This window comes from Triticum urartu, chromosome 7A (assembly GCF_056163025.1).
Source record: "Triticum urartu cultivar PI428250 chromosome 7A, HENAU_Tu73, whole genome shotgun sequence".
NCBI classification, from domain to species: domain Eukaryota; kingdom Viridiplantae; phylum Streptophyta; class Magnoliopsida; order Poales; family Poaceae; genus Triticum; species Triticum urartu.
In genome coordinates this window covers 711,877,978-711,904,227 of record NC_141879.1, presented here as the reverse complement: position 1 = coordinate 711,904,227, position 26,250 = coordinate 711,877,978, and the positions used below count along the sequence as shown (strand labels likewise).

At 44.1% G+C, this 26,250-nt stretch overlaps 2 pseudogenes; both read right to left on the bottom strand.

Annotated features, from left to right (window-relative positions):
* Positions 1-159: 159 nt before the first annotated feature.
* LOC147961959 (uncharacterized) lies at positions 160-5,675 on the bottom strand (annotated as a pseudogene).
* A 7,001-nt stretch (positions 5,676-12,676) lies between these two features.
* LOC125519432 (uncharacterized) lies at positions 12,677-25,045 on the bottom strand (annotated as a pseudogene).
* Positions 25,046-26,250: the final 1,205 nt, after the last annotated feature.

The window sequence follows — 26,250 nt, the reverse complement described above, 5'->3', positions numbered from 1 at the left end:
GAAATTCCGAAGATTTCAAATGGTTTCATTCCCACTGGAATGTAATATGGTGTAAAACACATAACCAACATACTGTACACTAAATTGACGTTTGACAACGTTGAACCAACATACACTGAATTTCTTTCATCTTCTTCCAGATGAATCATTTGGTAGTTTTCAATTTATTCTTGGACAAATTTCCTGTACCTCGGCCTGATACGGTGCAGTTGGCCCGTCCAAATCATGCTCATCATTGCTATCGGCAACAGTTTTGTTTGGTTCCATAGTCTCGACATCATCTTTGCCGCCATGTTTAATGCTTGGTTTCTTCTAGCCACCAGATTTTCCTTGTTTTTTTTTTGGAGGGGGCACTTATGGTATCCTTGTTTTGCTGTCCCCTGACAGCCCGGAATGTTGCCACCCTCTTTCTTGGCTTCAAATTGTCATCATCTTCTCCTTCTACCCTTGCTTCCTTGGCATCACCATCCTCACTCACTTGCCCTGGGCTAGCCACTACCTTTTTGTTAGATTGGGTCCCAGACAGCTTCTGTAGTTGTGGCACATATATAGGCTGTAGTCTAATAGAGAGAGAACAAATCAGAGGGTCAGATAGATTTAGGATGGTAGAAGGCATGGTAGTGAAGTACTGTTGCTCAACCTGCCACCAGCTGTTATGAATTCAATGTTCTTTCCTGCAATAACCAGAAATTGGATAAATCTAACGAGGACCAAAGGACAACAAACTGGACCAAATAATTACTGAAATTCCGATAAATCCAACATAATTGTCACAGTTCATCATACGAAATGCAAAACTACGATGAGTTCCGGTGGTGACCATTTTTTCTCAAATAACGGCTGAGACGTTGTTCAAGACTACCCCGTTTTTTTTAGAAACTCGCCATCGACTTCACCAGGCTTCTTGCCCCAGCGGTGATGAAACAACCATTCCACAGGAAAGGGATCACAATCAGCATCAACATCAACAGCATATTTCACAACCTAATAATTTCTTGGGTCAAGACACAACAATTCTGCAAGGTAAATACAGTAGTACAGTAAAGTACAGTTACTCAAAACAATAAAAAGTTAGAGTAACCTCTTGGCTGCTTTGGTGTATTGCTTCACAACTCTCCCTTGTTAGGCTTGAAGCAATCTGCAATGGATGGGTTTTCGATTACAAAGAATAACATGAACTCTGTTACGACCAAGCAGCACTGAAACACAAGTGCAGAAGATGCAGCAGTTCTATCTATTGAACAGTAGCAGCTTTATCTATTAGGTGTGTTAATTAGGCAAAATTGTTAGGGATAAGATCAGATTGCTACAGGTCCATGGCATGGCTATTAATACCTTTTGAATATTAGTTGGAGATAAGCGAAGAATAACAAAATAAATTCCTAGTCCTTTCCCATCTTGTACAATCAGGCCTCAACAATCAAGTGCGACTGTCCAACCATTGGTCCTAGGACCCGTACATTTTTTAGAGAAAAGGCGCCGGCTGAACCCGAGGAGAGCTCGAACCTAGCCTGTCTTTGAATTAACAAAGCCATCAACCGGCCAGGATTACAAGGGCACCACATTACAAAGGGGGTGAATGCAAAGCAAAGCGGAAAGAAGATACAAGGTGCTAGGCAAAACAGCACAATGGCAACAGCAGACCACCGTTACCAACGACCAGCACTACACCTACACCAAGTAGCCAACTAAGTGCTCGGGAGGAGGGACACGCCTTGCAAGCATTGAGCGCCGGCTACATCCACGGTCATACTTGGGCAACACTTGAGCTGTCTCCACCATTGCAAAGGGCCACTACATTTTCACCCAGGCTCGACGGGTGCCGCACTGGCGCCCAGCAGAGTGGCTGCCACATAGCCCAGCTCAAGGTGACCGAGCACCATAGGAGAAGCAGACATCGCTGACCCACAAGCAACGGAAGACCAACCAGACGAGAACCAAAGTCGGCAGAGGTAGCACGGAGCACGGGACGTGAGCTGTCGGACGAAGGCGCGCAACCATGAAGAAGACAGAAGAAGCATCACAACGCATGGGCGAGGCCGAGCAGGATGTAGCAGGAAAACCAGGCCGTCATGCTTCGGAACCGAGACACCGACTGCTCCACCACTAAGAGCAAATCCCGACCGCCGCCTTCAAGAAGGAGCACGCCACCGAGATGCTGTCGACGCCCAGACCAAGGGAGAACCAGCTTTCGACGGAGCTCAGTGAGGAGGCGGGAGGGGGAGGGTCCACCCCCAAAGCCTCCAAGGAGGGGATTGGCGCCAAAGACGTCGACTTTGGGGGGCCACCGCGCCGGCTAGGGGTTTCCCCCGGAACCACACCCAAACGCCAGATCCGGCCATCTGGCACCATGGGACGACGAACGCTGCCACCAGGGACCAATGCCGGCACGTATCGGAGCAGATCGGGCCGGCACCAAAGCTCTACCATGGTGCTCGGCGAACTGCGATGAGCCACCGCTGCGCCGTCGACCGCGACCTCCACGCTGCCCACATAGTCGTGGGAGGCCGCGCGCCGCCCAGGCCGAGCCGTGCGCCACCGACCGGGGCCGTAGCCCTCCATCCGAGGAGGAAGCGTCAGATCCCCACCACCACCTCCATCAGGGTCGCGTGCCAACGCCGAGCGCCCCTCTAGCAGGAGGGAGGGGGAGGGGGAACCGCGGTGGCAGCGCTAGGGTTGCCCCAGAGTCGCGGTGCCAAATCTAATCTGACAGAAGTCTAGGACCCGTACATCCCCATAACAAATTCAGAGTTCAAGTGCTGCACTTGGTGCAAGCCTCACACATTTTTGTACCAGTACCTGGTAAAGCACCTCGTGTGCAATCCAATTACCAATGCCTTGTATGAAGCTCTGCTCATTAAAAAAGGCAGGATGTCAGGTATGGTATGGTATCATAAGAAAATAGTACGAGTTAATTCTGTATATCATCGGAAAATATTATTATAGAATGTAGAGGCAAGAATTGCAATCGGTTCGATAGCGATCACCTGATAGTATGCTGGAGATCACCTTTTCTTTCATTGTCAATTTGCACAATTATGCTGGAGCTACATTTGCACCAACTGGCAGCCAGCACATACAGGCATTCAGGAGGAAATTAGCAACCTAAAGCAACTGCTGAGTGTACCATATGCGATGGAGATCATCATCCTAACCTGCTGGGCAATCTGGACAACTAGGAATGATCACATATTCCAACACATTCAGCCAAGCATATACAGATGCAGAAAGAAGCTAAAAGAAGAACTCAAATGGATCATCTACAGAGTCAAGAGGAAGGAATACAGTGGATTTGAGGCTTGGATCAAATCCTTTAGATAACTTGCTATGCTGCTGTTGTATTTGTTGTTTACCGTCTCTTCTTTCTTTCCTTAGTTTTGTTTGTATCTTCGATGTATAGTATTTTTTTATTTTTTCAGACCTTATTCTTTGTACTATATATTTTTTAAAAATAATAAAAATACGCAGCAGAGTCCTGCTGTTTCCCTCAAAAAAAAAATCACCTGATAGTGTAAAAGAGCTTTTATTCCAATCTTCTTCTTGGTCAGTGAGTCCACAAAATTGTCAACGGACATCGGCTCAAAGAGAGCATCCGGACCTAGCTCAGAAATTGGAGGTACAGTTTCAGGATGCCAACAACAATTGAGTGAGCGAACTTGTACAAAATTTAAAGGACAAGTATCTCTAGATAATTTACAAAGAAACTTGCACATACATAATCAAATAACCGAACTCTTGCAAAGCGCCTCTTATCAGTGAAGGAAAACTCCAAGCCATCATCAAGCTGTAAAATGCGTAAATTTTAAAAGGTTAGGCACATCAAAGTTCAAAATCAACTTCAGATGAGCCTTGGCTCCCAGTGTTAACAGGTTAGAGACATCAATAATAACTCCAAGCCGTGGAGCTCCTTCCCAGAAATCTTCAGGACGGACTAACTAGTGGGGAAATTCCAGACCTGGCCAACAATTGATGAGATACTGTTTTATTACAAGGGAGTTGGCTGTTATCCATTGATATATCGCAGACCTTTTTTTACCTGCAACTCCATGAGGCCCTCAGGAGCTAACTCTAGTCCTGGCCAGTGTGCCATGGCTTAAAATTTAATTAGCTTAAACACATCAACAATAGATCCAAGCCATGGAGCTCCTTCCTAGCCACATTGAGGACAGACTAACCAGTAGGAAAATTCTAGGCCTAGCTACCTATCGATGAGATACTTTGTTTTATCATAGGGAGGTAACTGCTTAATTCGTTGATATCATGGAACTTATTTGTGCTAGCCACTCCCCGGGCCTCAAGGTGCTAACTATAGTCCGGGCGAGTGAGCCAGGACCTCCATATCCGATTTGCTGCCATTCCCCGGATCCTAAAATTCACTGATCCGGGATTTTATTAAGTGAGTAGTTTGTTTGTGCGGCTGACAGTGTGTTCATTAAGCTCGGTCTGTGCTACTGGAATAGGACAATTCCTGCTTATCACAATCACAGCGATCCTACAATTCACCAAGAAAGATATGACAAGAGCCGGGATCCTATTTAGCTTTCAACTTAGGAACTAATAATATCATAAGTTCAGGAGTCTCTTCAAGCACGGTCACAAAAGCAACACATAACCACCGATAATTCCGCATCAAAACAAAACCTAAAAGAATCTGCACATTGTGCTTGGCCTCCTGACCTCGACGAAAAACTTGGAGTACTTGTACGGCCACTCGTCCTCGGAGTTGACAGCTGATCTGAAACCATCCATACTGGTAGGAGCTAGGGCCCTACCGGGTCTAGGCCGGAATGCGGGCGAGGTCTTGACCGCGGTGGCCGGCGTGCAGGCGCCGTCTCGCGCGGGAGGAGAGGCGGTGGCGATGGAGGAGGCGGCGGCTAGGTTAGGGTTGAGGAGCCGGGCAATAGAATATGTCTTATTGCTTAATTTCCAAAAGAGGGTCTTACAGCTATTTATATAATCTCGATGCTAATAAAAATAAGATAACTTAGGCTAAGCCCCTAACTAAACGCGCCCATTGGGCCTCCTCCGGCTATAAGTTGTGCCGGTCATAACATCTCTCCCCGCCTGCGCAAATAGCTCGTCCTCGAGCTGGAAGTCTGGATAGTGTTGGCGGAACTCGTCACGCTGCTCCCACGTGGTGTCCTCCTTCGGAAGGCCGTCCCACTGGATCAACAAGTACCACACCCCGCGATGCAGCTGGGCCTACAACACCTTTGCTGGCCCGGGAAGCACGCGTCCGTCGGAGGTCGGAGGAAGCACCGGCGGCTCCCCACGGAAGGGCTTCAGTAGCCCCACATGGAAGACGTCGTGGATGCGAGCACCGGCCGAAAGCTGAAGGCGGTAGGCCACCTTTCCGATGCGCTCCAGCACGGAAAATGGCCCGGCGTAGCGAGGGCCCAGCTTGCGCTTCACGCGCGGGTCAAGTGACTGCGTAGAGTAGAGCGGTGAAGAAGGCGCAGCCACACCCAATCACCCACCGCGAACTCTACCTCGCGATGGTGGCCGTCATAGTAGTGCTTGGCCAGCTGCTGGGCCTGAATGAGGCGTTGCCGCACCTCCGCAAGCATCTCGTCCCCGCTGAGAGGAAGGTCGCTCGCCGCCTCCGTCCGAGCCGTCTCCGGGTCAACCGGCGGGATGGGCGGGGGCGGTCGGCCATAGAACACCTCGAACGGCATGGCGTGCAGGGCGGAGTGATAAGAGATTTAGTAGCAATACTCCGTCCAGGCGAGCCATTCCACCCAAGCACGAGGACGATCACATGTGATGCAACGCAAATACATGCCAATCACCTTGTTGACCACCTCGGATTGGCTGTCCGTCTGAGGATGGAAGGTCGTGCTAAGGCGGAGTTTCAAGCCCGCCATCTGAAAGAGATCGCGCCAGACATGCCACGTGAACACCGGGTCCCGGTCGCTGACGATCGAAGAGGGAAACCTGTCGTAATTCTTTTGCATTTGTTTTCAGCACGTGGTTTTGTTTGATCTAACCAGAACTGGTTACCATGATTTATCTATCGGCTTGCGTTTGAAAAATAATTACGATTTTCCTTTTGGTACAGTTCAGTAAAACAATAGAAATAGGCAACATCATGATAGTTAGATGCAACCGTTATGGTTCTATGATATTGGTACGGCTTGGTCCATCAAACATCACTTGTTGTCTACTTATTCTTTGCTAGCTTCCTTTTTTATATCTCATATCAAGAAAGGTTATTACTCACCTTATTTATGATGTCCTAATTCTTATCTCACGTTGCATCATTTCAACAAATAATAAACAAAAAACAAACAAGCATTATTGTGGATTGAACGATGATATGGAAGACATTTTTGCTGTTCCCAATGACAACCAACCAAACACACCCACCATGAAGAGCTGCTTAGACAATGACGTCATTTTCGATACCGATGGCACATGCAATGATGACTACCTCATGTAAATGACTGCATATCTTAGTTACCATAAGCTGAATGAGCAAAGTTTATCATGAACTGATCTCATGCCTTTCTTTTGGCTTATAAACCTACAATGCAATGTAATATATAACGTATGTATGAACATCATACCTAGATATCTATTTCCTTATGCTTCAAGGATTTTATGATCAGTCTCTAAATATTCTTACTTGCATGGTTTTAAAGCTCGGTTCGCTCTCACCCTTTGCGCCATCGGCGAAACGGGTCATCTAGTGAAGATAAAACACGATCATACGCTTAGAGGTTGGATGTACCTAGCGAGATTCATGTATAACTACGTGCGTACAAGGTTGTAAAAAGCGGCAATTGGTATTTGCCTCGTGCCCCCTAGGAGCGGCCTAGGCGGTAATGTAGTTTTTACTACCAGGATGTGTCCATGGTTATCATATGTGTATTATATTAATTCAAGGCATATACATAACTTAACTACCTGCTACTGCCATTGGAATATATTCCCATTTGGCATATTAGTGCAATATGGCACCATTTCTTGTTTGGGTAAACAATTTATTGCTTGCCCTGCCTAGACTTCCGCTTATGCCCTAGGAGAGGCGTTTGGCCATTGCCTAACGTCTAAGCGTGCCTAAGCGACTCCTAGGCACTGCCTTTTCCAACAGAGCGTGCATACATGAAACATGATTTTGAACACACTTAGCCTTTTTGAGATATATTGCGCTTAATATTGCTCATTACGTTTATGCTTAGTGGTGTCACATAAAAATATATATACAGAACTATATAACTTAATCAATACACAAAGCCCGTTCAAGTCCTACATAATACGAGTGGCCTTTTAACTTTTTTTTTCAAAATCGGTCCAGGTTGATGTGCCAAATACAAATGTATAGATGTAACTTATTTAATACAAACTAGTCATCAAGGGCTAGATATTCCATAACAAATAAATTAAAATCTCTTTCACATATATCTAATTTTTAAAATATAAGTCTTGAATAGAATAAGTACATATGTCCAATAATTATAGAAACAATATAATTCATATTGCTAATTTCATTTTATATATAGGAGTGAGAAATGTCGCTGCATTTATAAATATGGCGATAAACAAAAAATAACAAATACGACATCCATTCAAATAAATAAAATAAGACACAGAACCTTCACGGAAAAGATACCACATATTGTATACCATAAAAGCATACGTTCTTCCAGTATAAATATATAAGGCACATGTGTTTTCAGCATTTAATTATTAGAAACGTATCTATAGAATTTGGTACTAAATTAATACTGTTAAAACTTATTTTGATATGAAAGGAAAATATCAGTTTTGTATCACGTGATCAACACATATTGTTGAATAATTAAGATAAATAATGAGAAGCATGCGCGCTTACATTTCCAAATCAAGAGACTAATACATTTATGTAAATGTATCATCGAAAATGGTGTTTCACCAGTGGATGATGGTGTAGCAAACATAAAAATCATAATGCACCTTTTGGGTCACAAATTAGTCAATTGTATGAGAGGTCCAAATAAATACCCATTCTGTTACAACTATTTTAGACCATAACATATATTTTAGAGAAGTAGCTTGTAAGCATAGCCTGACGTACAGAGTTTATTGCATCTTTGTTGTATCACCAGTGGCCACCCTATTATCTTCTTTTTGCTACCATGAAAGTTTCCTTGGAATCGCTACTCACCCATCTCTGCAACACTGCTTCCGACTGAGCATTGTTAATGTATTAAATCAGTATCTAGATGTCAACTTGGTATATTGTGACCAATTATCCCTTGCCTTTAACAAAATTGGAATTGATGGTAAGTTTTGATTAGAGATCTATGAGAAGATAAATAAAGGAAAGGTAATCATGTTTGCATGTTTCTGTTGATATAAAACATTTTAGCATCATAACCAAAGCTTATTCATTACATTAATCAGTCCATTTCAACTGCATATACTCATTCATTCAACTGCTTCGAAAGTTAAAGCAGAGAATTCTTTTATTTTTTGGAAGAAGAACTGCATATGTAAAACAATGCTCATGCTGATGAGCAAGAAAAACATACTTGCCCACATAATTGTTTAATTACAACCTCTAGGTCGGCCAACATTTTGATTCTGCAAAGCACATGAGTAAAATGCAAGCCTTTATTGTACTTGGATATTAAAAAAAATTCATGCATTAATTATTTTAGGAATACCATGTGAAACTGCACACAGGTCAAAACATTGACTCAAATATACTATATACAAATGATTAGATGTCTTTCAGGAAATTTGACACTTCAAATAATGAATTATCATAAATCATGTTCGGAAAATGGTTACACACGTAGACAGTTAAGTCCATCAAGTGTTCCCTCCGAAAAAATCTGTAATTGAAAAAGCGTGATCAAACAATATCCAAAAAATCTAAAAATGAAAAACATAATCAAACAAAATCTAAAAACGAAAAGCATGATCATAAATACTCCTATATAAGGGAGCCAGAAGTGCATTTTTTTTAAAAAAAAACATGATCAAACAACATCTAAAAAGTTGAGACAGCAAACCTAATCAAATGTTCGAGCTTCTTGCAAATTGTCCGTCAAAAATAACATCCGAGGAGCTCTCGCAAAAAAAAATCAATGCTTAAAAAGTGAGCAAAACTTTGAACATTGATTTTTTGTTCATGAGAGCTCCTCAGATGTTATTTTGGCCGAAAATTTGCAAGATGCTCGGACATTTGATAAATTTTGATGTCTCAAAATTTCAGATTTTTCAATTTTCTTTAATCATGTTTTCTCTTTTTTTTTGCAAACTCAGGTGTAGTGCACTCAGGAGAAGATCCACTCTTGAGAAGTGGATTTGGTAGTTATAAAATAATTGGCTTATTTAGCGCAAGATAACATAAAATAGTACAGAACACTCGCATACAAATAATTGGTTGAAAATTAAAAGGTGGCAATCTGCAACCATACACAACAAATTTGAGGGGAGATAATAAATGAAGTGGACCATGTTAACTCGCAGCTTCAATATGACTAGTCTGCAACACACTCATCTAAAAATGGTTGAGTAAATTATGATCAACGTTAACAATTGGTCCTGCTTTCTTTAGACCATCCTCTTGTAACCTAGGGAATTCACTCATTGTATTAAGCATTACACTACAAAACTCTTAACCATTCCATCATCCAGGACTCATGCATATATAGGAGTATTTTCTGAAGACATTCCGTTACATTACCAATAACGTATTTGGTTCGCTAGAGCGCAACTGACAGTGTACTAAATTTTTTTAGTTAATTAGTTCAAATGCAGAACCTTCGTTCTGTTGACACTGGCATACAAATAGCTCATGGTAGCTCAATCTGACAGGTCATTTTACTCACTTCATTTGAAAGTGCATATGAGGCATGGTTGACTGATATTATAATTCAAATGAAATAAAAGGATAAGCAGTTGTACATATACTTCCTCCATTCCTAAATATAAGTCTTTTTAGAGATTCTAATATGGACTATGTGAGGCTTCACAGACAACGTGACGAAGGAAGGGGACATGGAGAAGGGGGTGGTCCGGGCATGATATCTGAGGGGATTGAAAGGACCTTCTCCTTAGCCACGATGTGTTGCTGTGTGATTGGGGTTGAGCTGAAGATGGAAGATTGGATAGGAGGAAAGGAGCAGCGCTAGGGCGCTAGGGCTCTGCCTTGGTGTTTTTTTAGGTGGTGGGTGTTGCATCTGCGGAGGAAGGAGAGTCCTAGAGATGGGTTTTTTCGCTGAAGTGGGACAACAGCGGAGGACTCCATAAGGCATCACATTCGATGGTTAGAGATAATTAATTTCAAGATCAGACGGCTAGTTTGCTTAGTTTGTGAGGATTAACGTGGAGGCTCGTAAGGTGCATCCAATTAGTAAACATAAGAAGCTATTTAGTAGCTTCTGGTCACTGAGAGTTCGTTTTTCCCTCAGGTCGTAGGTTCAAGTTCCACACATCACGTGGCCGTTTATTCTATTTTCCCTTTTAAATCGGTTTTGGCCTGAGAGAGGAGATATTTAGGACCATGGTCCAGCCGAACCTATAGTCAATGCCGTTAGATCTAGTAATGGTCTCCATGTGGATTTGGGCCTGGTTAGCATTCAAATTTCTTTGATTAGCTTAATCCTTCTCTTGTCAGCTTGGTCTAGGCCTGCGTAGGCTTGCATTTTTTAAGGGAAGGGCTGGCACACGCCTCTATGTTACTGTAGCAACACCTGAAGCAATCTGTTTTTTTATCTATTATTATTGTTTCATATGGTTATGGAAAAAATATTCTTCCACAGATCGCATCCATTTGGAAAAAATGTTTAAAAAATTAGTTCACTGATTATTCAGGTTACTACATGTGTGAATTTTTTCATGATTTTTTGAAAAACAAAGAAAAATTGAATTTTATGTTGGCATGCATGTCCTGGGGGCAGAATTGGCGTGCATTAAACAATTGTGAACAGTGCGGCTGCATGGAGACAACTTTAAAGTCTTTGATAAGCTTATGTCAGGTGAGAGGAATTTAGCATGTACCCATAATACTTTCAATACAATATTAAGTAGGAAATTAGTACTGATATTTTGGAAAAAGAGATGTAGACACATCAACTACGAAAATTTATCTGTTCAGCAACTAAAAATTCTAGATATTATTGGCTTTGCTATATGTCTGAACAGCAGGTCATCAATCATGCACAAGAAGATTGTAGGTTTCATGGGATACAAAATTGAAGGAAAAAGAGTTGCGGAAATATCTATGAAAAATTATCTATGCACGAATTATCTTGAGCGTACTTTCAAGTTTCAATTGCATAGCATTCCTTGCCAGCCTACTTCATGCATGTGTTGGGGACAGAGCTCGACGAGCATAATGAGGCAATAAACAATAGTGAACAGTGTGCATAAGAGACAACATTTCATTGCCCAATGCAACATGACTATTTTATTAGCTATGGTATAGCATCAAATATGATCATATTTGGCACATGCATGGCTTCTAACCCTCTAAATTGTTCCCGCCATCACACTAAATTGTTCCCGCCATGCAATAGTTTACTCACCATGCACATATCTCCATACGCGGTGTCCTGAGATGAATGGTTCTGAGCATGGGTTCGGGTGGACCATGGTCCCAAGCAACATTTTCGTTTGGCCTGATTTGATCAAATAAATGAGTTTATGGACTAAATCTGGTCACTTTTCGAGTTGGTGGCCTAAAGTGTGCATTCTATTTGAGTTAATAGACTAATGGCGCATTTCACTCTGGAACCGGGGAGAGACCTCCTTGTTATTCTAAAAAAAATGGATCTTATATATTGTGGAGTGGGAACATCCATTTCAAGCATTGTTTACATGAAACAACTTGTACTACTCAAGAGATTGCTAGATTTTGTTTTGAGATTAAGATTTCTTGTAATAATCGATGAGCCCCTTGATTTATCCTTAACTCTCTCTTAAACGATTTAAATGTCATTTGAGATCATAAAGTAAGCCATGATGGCGATCCCTCAAAAAAATATAGGGTTATAAATAAAAAAAATATGATCGTACTTTGCGGATAATACATATAACATGTGATGTATAGTTTGGCTAGCTTCTTGGTTCTATTTGGCTTTGCATCATGAATGCAACGGGCCATTTGATAAAGTTGAGTCCTACCATGATGAAAACAAGAGGTATGGCTGCTACAAAAATTTCACTAAGACAGTCTGGACAGCAATAGACTTACACAACATTAAGAAAGTACATATATAGGTTGCAGTTACAACATACCATGACAGTGTCAGGTGAAACATAGCTTCTAGTGCAAAAAGTTCTTAAAACTAAATTTAGTCAAGTGGAGGCAGCTTCTGGGGGGTAGAAATCATGTTTTTGATGCACTAATCATTCAGGGGGGTCTACTAGATAGGGTCTAATCCCTTAAAACAAAAAGTTTCTTCTCAAATATGTGACTTTGGAGGCCTCAAAACAAAAACTTTCTTCTGACAAAACAGGGTTTCCCCTGCTTTAGATTATAAAGCAACAAAAAGTTTCTTCTTGAATATAACTTTTGACGCATCCGCTAGAGATGCTATAAGAAACTAGCAATACAACTGGCAGCGTACAAGATAATACATAAATTTTCTAAACGAGTGCTTCACCACCACCGAAATACCTCATTTTCTTCCCAGCAGGCAGGCAAGCATCATCGCAATTCTCGGTTGTCCCTTGAGCTACCTCAGTGTAGCTCCTCTTTTGGAGCTCTAGAAATTTCATCTGCCAAACACTTGACCTCCTTAAGAAATCGAGATTTCACTCCAGGTAAAAGCCTAAGTTTAACAAGGCAGTCATATATTAGGGAATACATTTTAAAATCAATCGTGTTTCGTGCATCATCTGCTGCAGAAGCTGCTGCATCTTTCTTCTTCACCACATCATCCGGAAACCACTGTACGAAAACACAGATGAACATTCAGTTTATCGACACCAATAACTGGTATATTCAAAAATATTTTATTGGAAACAATAGCTTATTTAGTAATGAGCTTTAATAACCTGTGTGTGATGCCATTCTTTGACAAATTCAGGGGTCAGAATCTTTGACACAGCTTCTGCATAGAGCCTATCATCCTTGATAACTCAACCAATATCAGGAACCAGCTTGTCACATATCTCACGTATCGTCTTGGCAGAATGCTTGAACCTTGTACCGCATCGATCCACTAAACCAACAAGGATTATGATGTTTCTATCAACCTGCATGGGATCAACAAGAACATGGTCAATAGACAAGCATTGCATCAACTTTTTATTTTCGACATGAACAAAGCATAACATCAACTTGGTCAAGCTGCAAAGGATAATTCAAAGCAGAAACAACAAAGAGAAAAATGCAAAATAAACAAGCATTACAAATTAAAATCCTAGATGGTATTGTAGTGAGTGAGGCAGAAGTGGAGATCCGGTCGAGGGGGCAACCAAAAACCCATTGAACAAGTTTGGGTTTGAAGCAAGGAGAGTGGTTAGTATATATAACTAGCTAAATGACCCAATATTACCCATTAGTGTCAGCACTAGCATCTGTACACAAAGGCATAACAACAAAGCACAACAGTAAGAGCAAAAGCAGAAAAAAACGAAGGGTACAATTCAGTTCTTACTGCTTCTATAGGAATAACGATTCCATATTTTTCCATGCAATCTATCAATACTTTGGATAAAGGGAGAAGATACTGACAAATGATGTTGCATCTTTCTCGGCATACACAATCATACAGCACATTCCTTAACGCCCACATCATTTCATGAGTAACTTCCTTGTCGTCAAAGCAATCAATTTCTACCAAAAAATATTTTACTGATACATTTGCAGTGACCAGTAATTCATGGAAAGAGAAAGGCACAGACAAACTACTAAAAAGATATCTACTGGCCAGTTTGGACTTGATGGCATCTCTAAGATCCTCATTCTCAACAACTAACTGTCCTCCATCAGAACAACACTTCCTGGTTGTATCAGCAAGCCTCTTACCAATACCATCCTTAAGCGCAAGCGCAACAGACTTCTTATCGACCTTTACAAACTCACGCAAACTCATAACCTGGTAAGAAAGTAACAGAGTGTTATTATTAGAGAGAAAACTTACAAATGAAGCACAGTAACCCTGCATTTCTCCAACAGATTATTTTGTTGTGCAAGATATTTTGGATGTACTTTTTAGTTGCAAGCTGCCTAACTCTTTAATAATGGTGATAATATATAGATTATGATCAATCCTGAGTCCTGAGTGCAAATTAAATAATAGAGCACAACCAAAGCAAACGCTAATGAAAGCATGGTAGATAGAATCAGAACTAACTTTTGTAGCAAAGCTCTTCTTGATAAAAAAAATGACCATATACTCTGTAATAACAAAGTGAAGCATCATAAGAAGCAGAATGGAAGTGACTGGTATGCATGCAAGGACGGTTTGGAAATGGTTGTATACAAACCTCTGGTCCAGAAGTTGCAGGTCCGTACACACTGAAGTAGGCAAAACCCCTCGGAGTCTCTAGTATCGTGGTCGAAACAAAACCAGGTGCCATCACTTTTCTGGTCCAGCTAAAAAGAGCATGGCAAAATAAGGGTTAACACAACAGAATAACAGAAAATAAAAGGAAAATTACTCCAACAGAAATATGTCCAATGCCCTGAATCCCTGGTAGATTCAGGGATGTGCTGCTCACCTAGGGAAACCCTAACTGGTCCTCTTTTCTAGGGATACAGTCGGATGTGTCCGCACTGTCCGCATGCCTCCATGCGTCCGAAATTGCAGTAATATTCATTACTTTAATTATCACGGTAGTTCTAGTTACAACTTCGATATTTGCTTGTACTTGATTTGTTGAATTTGGCTGAAGGCCTGACAGTTGTCTTTTTTTATTGGATCCGGCAAGCAGAGATCTATCTTCACGAATACCAAAAAGACCATCAGCAAGACCCCGCCTTCTGCTCAGCCGGCCCCATTGGCTGAACCGGCTATGCGGGTTGCTTCCACGGCTCCCTAGGCTGTCGACTCTATTGCACCGGAGGGAGCCGGCAACCAAAGACACATGCCCACGAAGAAGTCCCACCCCAGCACATGGATGTAGACCATGTCCCGTCCATGGAGAGAGAGAGAGAACCTCGGGGCAGCGCCTGCGGCCCCCTTAGAAGATTTCTTTTTTTTTTTGAACTCCCACCATCTATTGCGACACCAACTGCCCCACCGACTGCTTCCCAGGTTGCCCCACCGACTGCTGCCTACCGGCTCCACCGATTCTTTGGGTAGACTTGATTGATTTTGTGTCTTTTCAATGAAGTATATGCATGTTATAATTTGAATTGTTCGATTAGACAAACTTGAACTATTCAAAAAATTGGTGAAACACCATGCAATTGTTTGAAATGTGTATGTCACAAAGGATGGAAGAATTAGTTTAAAAAAATGGAGAGTTAAATATACAAGTTCGGTTAGGTTCCAGCCACATTTTAACGCCTTATATTTCAGGCATTAAAGTTTGACAGATCATTTGAGGAGTTACAGGATAAGGGTCTGGTTAGAGACGCCCTAAGAAGATGATGAGCTACAAGAAAACAAAAGAATAAGGCACTGGAAAATCTCAAAAAAGATGAAACATCCAACCATTCATTAGATAAAATAAACCATACTCTCATTAGAGAGCTTCATTGCCTAATGATGTTCATGGGGATACACAAAGGATCTGAAGGATCCGAAAGCCATACATGTATCCCTTCACAAAACGAGGCACAACTAGACTGCCCACATTGTTAATTACAATTGCTATGACGAACTCATCTTGCTGTAGTTCCTCACTCAAGCCAGACAGCCAAGCCTTTGCCACGGGCATTGTTTCAGCAAAATCAGAGCTTCACAAAGTTCAGAACTAACAAGAGCCCAGATACTTCTTGCCATATATGCACTCAATCAACTAGTATTGCCAGGAATCAACTTGCACCTTGCATATCTACACAAGATGACGCAGATTCTGCTAAAACAAAAGTGACACAAAGATGCATCTTCAATCCATCATATAGGGTGCAGTGCAGCAGTTAGAAAAGAGAGGATGATTCCACGTTTAAGGTACTGAGCTATCTCACAGAGCCGTCTGGTTCATCCAACCACAGCTGTATAAGCACTAAGAGCAGTAAGGGGAGCATTCACTGCAGATAATTTTACTACCGCTGAAAACATGCAATGTCGTCATCACAATGAAACAGCGCAAAATGAGAACTGAAACCATAGGCTTAACATGATAGTCGACTTTGAGTAATTGACTCACAACATAGGTAGAGTGCATTAATTCAATAGTCAAACGGCATTGGAACCACAAGATACAACTAAGCACCTTATATATAACCAGTACAGTACACTTGCAAAAAAACACGCCACATGATCAGTTCAAGCAACCAAGCAAAGTCCTGAGACCTTGTCAATCTGCACCAGGAATCCACAGACCTAAGGATGATCTTGTCAATGCGCACCACAGGATCAAGAGACCCAAGGATGAGAATCATGTCGACGGGCAATTTTGGCTGCCGTGCATTAACCCTGAAGAGGAGACAAATAAAAACAAGCTCAAGTCAGTATCAAAAAAGAATGAAAACAGAGGGGACACTCCCCCTTTATTATTCTTATATGCTGTCAAATAAAACACAATATGATGAAAGCAGAAAGAAACCCGAAGGCCAATGAAAAACCTAGATGGGACAACAAACTTTAAGTTATCTGGGAACTGTATTTTTGCTACTGAATACAGATGCAAAACCAGAAATATAACGGAATACATGCTGACAGCAGAAAGAAATAAAAGTAATTGCTGAACAATGTTTAAATCAAACTAAAATTTGTACCAAACCCCAAGGCCGATGAATTCAGATGGGATAACCTAAATAAGAAACCCAAATGCAGGTGTAAAACAAATGGGCAAGATCAATGAAGAAGATTGTGAAATGCAAAAGAGCAATTCAGGTAAGGAAGCCTGAGTAAAAATACTTAATTTTTCTTATCATCCAATTTCAGTTTCTATAAAAAAAAACATGAGCATCTGAGCACACAAATTTGGCAGAAATATAAAATGTTTAATTAGCTAATAAATTAGACGTCCACAGCAAAACTATATAATTGGCATGTCAACTCCATGTATTCGACAAATCAGTCAAATCTTACACAACGATTAACAGTTACTTCCTCCGTCTCCTAAAAGGACTATAATTTTGTCTCAAGTCAAATCGTGAAAAATTTGAACAAACTTATATAAGAAAAAATATCAACAACCACAACACAAAATTAGTATGACTATGGCCTTTTTACAAACTTGGTCAAACTTTGCACGGTTTGTCTTAGGAGGAAATGTATAAGACTTGTTTTCGGAAACGGGGGGAAGTATATCTGTGTTTCATTAGGAAGATACTAATAATGCATGCCAAATATATACTCACCCGAGCTGTGATAAACATCACATTCCACGGAAGAACATGCCTTTAAGATGTTGACTATCTTTGCGCATCCATCATTACTTGCCGAGGTCTCATCGGACAGCTTGACAATCATTCTTTTTAGTGTTGATGCACATCCAAGTATCAATTTCAATAAATCAAACTCATGATCCGCTCCGTCGAATCCATTGAACTCCACTTCTTCGAGAGCATCCAAGGATATAGTCTGGGACCTCCAGTTCGACTCACAAGGACAGTATGGCGTGCATACTTCTTTCAACTAATAAAACAAAAAATGTACATATATGAATAACCACACAAATACACAATGTATTATTGGGTTATATAATCAGAGCTGAGAATTACCGCTGATCTCTGTAGGACGACCTTAAGCCTCCGCGTAGCAGTACGAATTCGATTCATTCCAAGAAGATGAAACACTAAAGCTCCAAAAGCATGCCCCGTCGTCATGAGATGAAGCTCTAAACAAGAGAAAGCAGCAACCATATGTTTCTCGATCTCCTGCTTAAAGTCGCTCGCTTGAGCGCGAAAAAATGCAGAGTACTGAAAAAACAATTTGCCACGATAGTTAGATATCATTCACAAAAGAAGTTTAGTCAGAGCCTTGGAGCAGATTGAACAGTAAAAGGGACGCACCGCACAGGCATAAATACACAGCGACGATGGCTCTCCTTGTATCTCCGCCGACTGTAGCTGCACCTTGTTGAGGCTCCAAACACCAAACACAATACGCGGCCCCAAGTATTGGCAGTGCCACGAGACCTTCTCCACCATTGGTGCCAAGACGGAGATGCTGTGGTCCACCGCCGTCAATGAGATGGCCAACTGCTTAAGCGCTGGAGCAACGATGTCGACATGTCGTGTCGCACTGATCTCACAGCAGACGACAAGCTCCTGGAGCGACGGCGAGTTGACCCTAATGTCGCGGGCCGTGCTGAGGCGGAGCATGTGCAAGCTCGGGCAGAAGGAGAGCAAGGCGTCGAGGTCGGTACTGCAACGCGCCAGGGACAGCGTCTCGAGTGCGGGGAAATTGGCGCCGGCCGGCACGGCCAGGGTGATGGGGGAAAGGTCCAGCGTGATGGAGGTGGCGGCGCTGGAAGCAAGGCAGATCGACAGCGAGTGTACGGTCGATTAAGCCGGAGGGGAGGCGGAAGTCGAGCTTCTCCGGATCGAGCCGCGCGGCAGCGCGGAGCAGCGAGTTGATGGGGACGCCGGCGCTGTCTCTCCGACGGGACGGAACGATAAAACCCTAGAATTTTGCTACCAGGTGGGGACTGAACTAATGCTGTAGACTGGCGGACGACCACTACTCTAGGCCAGTACGAGGGTTCCACCAACATTCCACTTATGGTCCTTTTGGTTTTAGAATAAGCCCGGCCCAGAATGTATGTCTGCTATGTCTGATTTTCTTAAAAGGAAAAAAAGTGTTGTATGAAGCTCGCCGTCTCGACTCGGCGTCTGGTGTGTGCTAGGAAGAAGATGAGGGGCAAACGACGAGGCGACGAGGGCAAAGGTTGGCACCGACGCCCCGCGGCGATGAGATTTCACAGGTGCTAGATGGTTAATGAGTGTCCCAACAACATTAGAAGAACACCTTATCTGGACTAGACGGCGATGAATCTAAGGACGTTGGCAAACTTGGCAACAAAGGAGGTCACGGGATGAGGAGGGAGGACGCGTCAAGGAGTCGGAGGAAGACGAAAAGCTGCACGGCATTGCATCCTAAGACTGGAGTTTGTCCTCACATTGGCGTGGCGCCCTTTTTAAATACGCAACCATTTTTCTGAGCCCTTGGGTCAAAATCGAATGGCGATCCTTTGGGTTGACACCTAACTCTCATTATGCCAATCTCACTCCATGTATAAAAGGAAGATGGCAACTGGCAAAAAAAACTCCACTGAAAATCTGCTCATTCCATTAACCAAAGAGCGGAGCGGAGTAGGTTTCTACCTCTCTTTTTTCATGTACCCCGCTTCCCCTAGGTCTCCTAGGGTTCCCTATACCCTCTGGCGGTGAACGCCTGAGTCCACCAAGATCGCCAATCTCCGGTGATTCCCCAATCCCAGTGAGATTGGATTGTGGCCGAGCCCACGAACGCGAGTCCTAGGCGACATGGCGGAGACGGGATCGGGGATCGGCCCAGCCTGAGACTGCTACTGGCAGTAGCATGTACAGCGAGGATTACCACCATGATTCTTCCTTGGAAGATCGATTCGTGGGTCTGAATCTACATGGAGAAGAGGAAGAAGAGCTGGATCTGTCAGGAGAAATAGAAGGACTGATTGAGGAAACACGCTGGATCAGGATCTTTAGGGTTCACACCCAAAAACCCTTCAGCCATGTGGCCTTATTCGAATCGATGCGCAATGTTGTCTGCTCATGGTGTTACCTTCAAAATTAGGGGCAGCTATCTGTTCTTGTCCCAGTTTTTGTGTTTGGGCCAACTGGGGTCGGGTGATGAACAAAGGCCCATGGGATTTCCGTGGTGCGCCAGTAGTGATCGAGGAATATGATGGCATATCCAACGTCACAGACTATAAATTGGATCGAATTCCGATGTGGGCTCGCATCATGGGTATCCCAAAGGGGCTCATGAAGAACACTGAGCTGGCGATAAAGATAGCGAGGAAAGTAGGGATCCCGCCCATAAAAGTAATTGTTAATGAGGGTCGGATAAACCCTACTAAATATCTACGAGCCAGGGTGTTCATCTTGCTGGATACTCCGCTCGTACATTTTGCGCCACTAACATTGAAAGTGAAAAAGAAGTACCCCGTGGAATACGAGAAACTGCCAGATTTTTCTGATTTCTGTGGACTTGTTGGACATGTGTTGTGACTGAATGCGGGGATGGAATACATAAACCGGAGGACTGTGAGTGGGGCAGCTGGTTACTTGTTAACTTTGACAGACCAGGAGGCAGACAAGGAGCTGGAAGAGGAATGGGGCAGAGTGGTGATGGTGCTGGCAGGGGCGACGGCTTTGGCAGAGGGAGAGGGAACCCCGGTGACCCTAACCCACACGAAGGGCTGGCCATGGACATAGATGCTCACAACCCCAACGGTGAGATCGTAACCACTGCCCGAAAAAGGCTCATATCGCAGGATGGCATGGTTGCTTCGGCGTCGGTGTCTCCTCAAATACACCAGCTGGCTTTGTTAATGACAAAGTTTACTTTGTTGGAGAACATTACCACGAAACCAGTGGACAAGAGTCTACTTAGTACTCCATAGAAAGTTCAAGATCAGAAGAGGTTGAGATCTGAAACCAGCAACTCGGGTCAAGGAACAAATGACACATCGGTGACTCCCCTCGAGGGTGATCGCCAGAACCAATGAAAACCATTTGTTGGAACTTTCAAGGTATGGGCAGTACCGCGGCAGTAAGGGTGCTTCTGGACATCCAGAATCAATGGGGGCCGGATGTGTTTTTTCTATCCAAAACATATTTGAACACAGCGATGGCAGAAAAATTGATGAGAAAACTTAAGATGGACCATGTGGAAGTGGTGGAAAGTGTTGAGGCAAGTGGCAGTCTTTTAGTCCTTTGGTGCAATCCTGTTGTGTTGGAAGTAATGGGAAAAACAAAGAATTTCATTGATGTAAGGATGGGAACTTCATCCGATGAGAAGTGGAGGATAGATCACTCACATGGAAGCATAACTAGTTTGAAGTGCGGTGATTGCAAGAAGGAGAGATGATGGACTGGGTAACTGAATCATGGTCACGTACATCAGGTACTATGCCGTTTGCTGTACGTACTGCAGAGGTACACAAGGATTTGCATGACTGGGATCAAACAGTACTCAAGTCACCACAGTGCTGACTGAAAAGCTTGAAGGAGGAGTTGGAAAAACTATGATCGGGCCCACTTATTGACGAGTCGGCAGATCGGCAGAGACATCTACTAATTGAGATTCAGGAAACAATGGAAAAAGAGGAAATATATTGGGTGCAAAGAGCTCGCGCGACTTAAATTCGGTGATCACAATACATTTTTTTCAATAATTATGCAATAGCCAGAAAAAAGAGAAACCTCATCGGGTGTCTTATGGATGCAAACGGTGATTGGAAGGAGGATAACGAGGCTATGAGAGCTCTGATTGACAGCTACTTCCAGAACTTGTTCACGGCAGAGGTACATGTGGCGAACCAGGAAGTACTTGAGAAGGTTAAACCAAGAGTAACACCATACATGAATGAAGCTTTATTGGCACCATACACTGACGAGGAAGTGAAGAAAGCATTGTTTGGCATTGGTGATCTAGAGGCTCCTGGGCCAGATGGCTTACACACAATATTTTATAAAAAGTTTTGGCGTTTAAACGGTGATGATCTTACAAAGAAGTACTGTATGTTGTGAATAGTGGGGTCATCCCAGAGGGATGGAACACAACCATGATAGTGCCGATTCCCAAAGTTGATACGCCGGAGAACGTCTCACAGTTTAGGCCAATAAGCCTCTGTAATGTTGTTTACAAAGTAATAGCGAAGATGCTGGCAGCTAGGCTAAAGATTTTTCTTCCTGATATTATTAGTTAGACACAGAGCGTTTTTGTTCGAGGGCGTATAATTACTAATAATGTAATTGTGGCTTACAAGTGTTTACATACCATGAAGAAGAAGAAGAAGAAGAAGAAGAAGAAGAAGAAGAAGAAGAAGAAGAAGAAGAAGAAGAAGAAGAAGAAGAAGAAGAAGAAGAAGAAGAAGAAGAAGAAGAAGAAGAAGAAGAAAGGAAAAGTTGGATCATGTGTTGTCAAGTTGGACATGCACAAGGCGTATGACTGCATTGAGTGGGTCTTTCTGGAGGCGGTATTGCAAAAAACTTCGTTTTGACATGCGGTGGGTTCAATTGATTATGGGATGTGTCAAATCCTTTCAATACAAGGTCAGAATCAATTCTGATGAAACAGATGTTTTTGCTCCTTCTAGGGGCCTTAGGCAAGGGGATCCTCTCTCCCCCTACCTATTTCTCTTCTGTGCAGAAGGCTTCAATTACTTCAACCATTTTCGAGCACCTCATATCACTTTCCAAGTCATATGATAGTTTTATTATCTGTGGACGATTTCTTTCTCGTTCAATGCCCTTTTTCAATGGTCTCGAAGAGTGAATTTCCCATTTTTATCTATGGAGTCGCAACCGAGGTCGTGGTAAATCCATGAATGCCCGCATTAATTGCTCATGAGGAGGAAGCTGGGCAGCTCAAAGGGGTCCAGGTGTGTTGTGACTCCCCTGTTATATCCCACTTACTTTTCACTCATGATTCTTTGATCCTCATGAAAGCAAATGATATGAATGCTACTACTCTGAAGAGAATTCTAGATGACTACTGTGATGCTTCAGGACAAATGGTTAGCTCTGCAAAATCTTCTATGTATTTCAGTCGTAATACAAGTGTGGATGATAAGGTAGATGTTTATCAGATCCTGGATGTTATGACTGAATCAATATCAGATAAATACTTGGGGTTGTCGTCTATGATTGGTGTTGATAGAGTTGATTGCTTTAAACACCTTATAGAAAGAATACAGAAACTTGTTAATGGCTGGAAGGAAAGAACCTTATCATATGGAGGGAAAGAGGCCTTAATCAAAACGGTGGCTCAAGCCATCCCGACCTATGCGATGGGAGTATTCAAATTTCCAAAGAAATTATGTAAGGGAATCACTGATGCTATATCATTTTTGGTGGGGTGACGGAGAGGACCAGTGGAAAATGCATTGGTTTGCTTGGTGGAAAATGTGTGTCCCGAAGAGTTGGGGAGGTATGGGATTTCATGATATCCATAGTTTTAATTTGGCCATGTTAGCCAAACAATGTTGGCGCCTCATTGATAATTATGATTCCTTATGTGCACGCGTTCTCATAGTCAAATACTACCCCTGAGGTGATTTGTTGGACTGTGGACTAAAGAAGGGATGATCATATGTTTGGTAGAGTATTTGGGTAGGGATTCAAACATTCAAGAAAGGATGCATTTGGAGGGTTGGCAATGGCATGAAAATTAATATATGGGAAGATTGTTGGATCCCTAGTAGTAATTCAAGGAAGATAATAACTGTGAGGGGCAACTGTGTGCTCACAACGGTGAATGAACTCATAAACCCAGTCACTGGGGACTGGGACGAGGAGCTGATACGAGACAATTTTTGGAGTATAGGCGCAGACAGGATTTTGCGAATCCCGATCTTCCAGCATGAAACGGAGGACTTTGTTGCTTGGCATCTTACCAAGTCGGGTATTTTTTCAGTACACTCAGCTTATTATAAGCAATGGGAGGAATATTATGAATCAAGTAATATAAACCCTCACGGCATATCCCTCAAAAAAAACCTCACGGCATAAGTGGCTCCTTGGCACATCCAGTTTGGAGGAAACTTTGGAGTTTGAAGATACTAGGCAAAATTAAAAAAAAAATCTTTGGAGATGTCTTCATGATGCACTCCCTTGCTGTTGTCTTTTAGCAAATAGGCACATATCTCGCTCAGCTCAATGTCGGATTTGCTCCACGCATGCTGAGGATATAGCTCATATGGCATTCAAATGCAACAGAGCAAAGGATGTATGGAGGTGCCTTGGCGTACATGAAATAATGGCTACAGTAGCTGCACTTGGACGTACAGGAGTAGAAATCATGGAAATCTTTCTCTGTGACCCAGAACATAAGAAGCAATATATGAGCATTGTTGAACTACCAGAGCTGGTGGCGGTGACGAGCTGGTATCTATGATGGCAGCAAAGACAAATTGTTAAGCATGAAGAGGTCCAAACACCGGTGCGGTCATGCCAATCCATCAGGGGCACTCTGTCTGAATTTTTCGCGTGCGGCCAGTAAGCCTAGAGCGACACCAAGACTGAATCATTGGAGGAGGCCCCTGGTGGGTCAGTTGGCGCTTAATGTCGATGCTGCTTTGTCGGATGAGGACAACACCGGTGCAGGTGGAGCAATTATTCGTGACAGTAGCGGCCTTTTCGTAGCTGTTGGAACCGCAACCCTCTTTCACTCTCGGCTAGAGGTAGAAGAAGACACAAGACATAAGAAATTTCGGGCGGGCGCACGAACGCCACCACGGGCGCGCGAACGTCCCAATCCTTTTCTTTTTACAGTGGCTATATTGCTACACTCGGCTCCACACCATCTTTACAGTGACTAACAGCTGCTTAAATAACACACGGCCACACACATCAGAGCCACCCACGCACTAACCAACTAGAACGCCACACGGGCCACTAACCCACGGCCTGGCTAACAAACTATGCATGCACACAACTAATTCTATGCATGTGCACATCACACGCCAAAGCTAGCTACCACGCAACCGCGCGCGCCACACTGTGATCCATATAGCCCGGCCGCGCGTATGGCACGCACTCGTACGCGCTCAACACAGCCGGACCAACTGATCCCTATGCCCACGCCCTGCATAGACCGCAAATGCCGCACCCGACGTCATCGCTGGAGCATGGCTTATTGCCAACACTCACTCATTAAGCCATGACCTTGCCATCGCTGAAGTTGTTGCAACTCCTGTCGTTGTCGTCGTCACGAGCGTGGCCCAGCCCGCGGATCCGACCTGGTGCAACGATGCCGGTCGCACCGCCACGCATGACTCCGGCGACACACGTCTGGCGTCCCTCTGCGCCCTGCACGTCTCGTGCGCACCCGATGCGTCCGACGCCCCAGTACGTCCTGCGCGCACCAGACGCGCCCGACGAGCCCGACCACACCAGTGCGTCCCGCCCGTCCCGCGCGCATCCGACGTGCCCGACGAGCCCGGCTGCACCAGACGCTCACCGCGTGCCGCCCTCCGCGTCCGCCATGGCAGCCACCAGCGACAAACGCCGGAAGGATGTAGCCGAACTCGAGCACGGACTTGAGCACAACGGCGACATACGCCTCCTCCCAACGTCAACCGCACGCTCGTACGCGCGCTCGCGGTCTCGACGCGCCCGGCGCGTCCAGTGTGCACCCATAACACGAATCGGTCGCGCCCTGCTCGTCGCCGCGGCTTATTGCCCTGCACCGCCGCGGCCTCCATGCCGCCATGCAGTGCCTCCATGCCTCCACGCCGTGCTGCGCCGCCGCGCCACCACGTAGCGCTTCGGCGGCCTCCGCGCTCGCCGCACGTACGACGTCACCGCCCGCCGCCTGCGCCACGCGCCATGACAGCCACCGCGCCGCCCACCTCCATGGGCCGACACACGGCCTGGAGCTCCATCGCGCAGCTGCCGGCGAGCGCCGCCATGGCTGCCATGCCTCCGGCACGGCAAGCACGCCCAAGACACCAAGCTCATGATATCAAATGTTGGAACCGCAGCCCTCTCTCACTCTCGGCTAGAGGTAGAAGAAGACACAAGGCATAAGAAATTCCGGGCCGGCGCACGAACGCCGCCACGGGCGCACAAACGCCCCAATCCTTTTCTTTTTACAGTGGCTACATTGCTACACTCGGCTCCACACCATCTTCACGGTGACTAACAGCTGCTTAAATAACACACGGCCACACACATCAGAGCCACCCACGCACTAACCAACTAGAACGCCACACGGGCCACTAACCCACGGCCTGACTAACAAACTATGCATGCACACAACTAATTCTATGCATGTGCACATCACACGCAAAGCTAGCTACCACGCAACCGCGCCACACTGTGATCCGTATAGCCCGGCCGCGCGTATGGCACGCACTCGTACGCGCTCAACACAGCCGGACCAACTGATCCCTATGCCCACGCCCTGCATAGACCGCATATGCCGCACCCGACGCCAGTCGTCATCGTTGGAGCATGGCTTATTGCCAACAGTAGCA